This window comes from Triticum urartu, chromosome 7A (genome assembly GCF_056163025.1).
Source record: "Triticum urartu cultivar PI428250 chromosome 7A, HENAU_Tu73, whole genome shotgun sequence".
NCBI classification, from domain to species: domain Eukaryota; kingdom Viridiplantae; phylum Streptophyta; class Magnoliopsida; order Poales; family Poaceae; genus Triticum; species Triticum urartu.
In genome coordinates this window covers 470,019,811-470,023,055 of record NC_141879.1, presented here as the reverse complement: position 1 = coordinate 470,023,055, position 3,245 = coordinate 470,019,811, and positions in this window count along the sequence as shown.

Here is a 3,245-nt window from a genome sequence, read left to right as displayed (position 1 = left end):
AAAAGCCAATTTTTCGCTACAACAAAGGAATAAGTTTTAATTTAATTATCATGGTGGTTGAAACATCATTGAGAAGGTTCCTCCAACTCAATCCCAATTAAAGTGATTAACAACCCAACAATACTAATTAAGAGTGATGAGATACTTAAGATACTCCAAGTACTAGATACTCAAGATTTGTCCATAACCGGGGACACGGCAAACCATGATTAGTTTGTACACTCTGCAGAGGTTTGCGCACTTTTCCCCACAAGACTTGATCTCCTCCGTTGGATTTCTCGCACTACAGGGTGTTTGAGAAACGGATGACTGAGACCCAGTCTTTCAGAAACATTAACTCTCTACTCCGGGTAGACCATACCAAACCTACAAACCCACTACTTGTTGATCTACCTCTTCAAGAACTTCACGTAACTTACTCAACTATGCTAGAGCCCATAATAGCTTGTGGCTGCACACGGAAGTTTCTAGCATGAATCATCTCAGTTCCCTTTGAGCCTGGGTGGCAGTCCATAGGAAGATCACACGGGTACTCCGGGATTTCCAAAAAATACAGGCAACACTGGGTATTCCAGGTGCCTCAATCCACCCAGATGTAAATTCAAGTTGCCACCTTAAGTTGAACCATTAATTTAACAATCTCACATCTGTCATGGATTTCACTCACCCAAACCACATCTACGAGCATAACATAGCAATATAAGCAACGCGTAGAAGTAACTCCCAAGGGTTTGAATATAACAGGGCAATAAGTTCTACCTCAACAACTACTTCCCAACCCACATGTTAATGACATCCTAATCATGCAATGTTTGAGGATTGAAACTAATGCATAAAAATTGGGTATGGAAAGAGTTTGATCAATGTGTTACTTGCCTTGCTGACGATCCGCGAAACCTAGAGACTCCAAATAACACGCTTCGCACTCCGGGAATTCTATCGCAAGCAAACAATAGCATACATAAGCAACAAGCAAAGATGCACGGGCAAAACTCAAATAAGAAGATCTAACCATAAAGTTCAACTTAAGAACTCCGGTTTGCAAAAAGAGTCAAACCAAACGGAGCAACGAAACTCAAATGGTGAAAGAAACAAGATCCGTTTACTAATCTGGACTAAGGTCAAATTTTACCGTAGCAAAAACTTGTTCAAATTGGTTAAGAGGAAAGAGGGTCTCGAGACGAAGATCTAGGTGCTTGAATCGCCTGATTCCGACTAACGAGCAAAAAGATAAACAGAAACGAAAATCGGATCAGAAATCACGATCAAGAATAATTGCGGAAAAATCTGATAAAAAGAAAACTGGTGAACAGACTAACGAATGACCGTTCGTTATCTGTAACTAACGAGCGAAAACCGTTCATTAAAACGAACGTACGGACGAACATCCGCTAAATAGAGGAACCGGGAAAAACCGGCGAACCGATCTAAAAAAATAAAAAAATGAATCGGTTTCTAAAAAAACCGGCGGCGGCGGATCGGCGCGGTACCTCCTGTGTGGCGGGGCTTGTGCGGCGGGGCGGCGGCTTGCAGCGGCGGCGGCGAGGCGACGACGGGGCGCGGTTGCAGCGGCGGGGGCGAGGCGCGGGTGGCGGGAGGCGGCGGCGAGGCTCGGCGGCTGTGGTGGTTGTGGTGGTGGCGGGGGTCCGGGGGGAGTATATAAAGGGGGGGGGGCGGCGCGGCTTGGAGGAGGGGCCAAGGTGGCGGCGAGGAGGAGTCCCGGCCGGACTCCTTGTCCGAGGCGGCGGCTAGGTCTCCGGGCGGGAGACGGCGCGCGCGGGGAGTGGGCCGGCCCGGCTGGGTTTCGGCCTAGTCGGCTGGAAGTTTTTTTAAAATAACTCCGCCGAACAGAAAATAAATACTAAAAAATAAAATAAAAATCTAAAAATGCCAAACCAAATTTTCACCGTCTAAATAAAATATTTAGAACGAGATGAACATTTTCTTGGCCCTAAAATGCAATTTTGAAAACGTGCAATTTTACTAATGCAAATAAAATCCAAATAAAATCAAATAAAAGATTTTAATATTTTTCCTCCAATATTTCAATTATTTTGGAGAAGTCATATTATCTCCTCTCATATATTTTTTATGAAATATTTTTCGAAGAGAAAAATAATCAAAATCAAAAATCCTCGTTTCATTGTTTGATAAAAATCAAATATGAAAACCGGGAAATCCCCAACTCTCTCCAGGGGTCCTTGAGTTGCTTAGGAATTCGAGGATTGCGGAATGGTAATGCAATAAAATATGATATGCATGGATGATCTATGTATAACATTCCAAATTGAAATTTTGGAATGTTACAACGATACATCAAGATCGTACCACCTCAAGAACACGAGAGAGAGAGAGATCAAAAACATAGCTACTGGTACATACACTCAGCCCCGAGGGTGAACTACTCCCTCCTCGTCATGGAGAGCGCCGGGATGATGAAGATAGCCACCGGAGAAGGATTCCCCCCTCCGGCAGGGTGCCAGAATGGGTCTAGATTGGTTTTCGGTGGCTACGGAGGCTTCTGGCGGCGGAACTCCCGATCTATTCCGCTCTCTGATGTTTGGGGGTATATGGATATATATATGGGAGGAAGAAGTACGTCGGTGGAGCAACGAGGGGCCCACGAGGGTGGAGGGCGCGCCTAGGGGGGTGGATGCGCCCCCTGCCTCGTGGCTGCCTCGTTGATTGCTTGACGTCCACTCCAAGTCTCCTGGATCATGTTTGTTCCAAAAATAACACTCCCGAAGGTTTCATTCCGTTTGGACACCGTTTGATATTCGTTTTCGACGAAACTCTAAAATAGGCAAAAAATAGCAATTTGGGTTGGGCCTCCAGTTAATAGGTTAGTCCCAAAAATAGTATAAAAGTGTAGAAATAAGCCCAATAACATCCAAAATAGATAATATAATAGCATGGAGCAATCAAAAATTATAGATACGTTGGAGACGTATCACCCTGCATCGCACACGCAACTAAAATCTGAACCGTGTTTGATGCATCCTCCATCACAAACGTTTTTCACCTTTTTTGACAGTTTTTCACACCACTGTTTGCGATTATGGCATCGCACACAGTTTCGTCGAAGGGTATCTGATCGTAGTGTCGCGTTAGCAGCATCCTACAGTAGTGATAGGTTATAGAATGGTAATTGATTTTCGCAAATTAAATAAAGCTACAAGAAAAGATCATTACCCTCTACCTTTTATTGATCAAATGCTAGCAAGATTATCCAAGCATACACATTT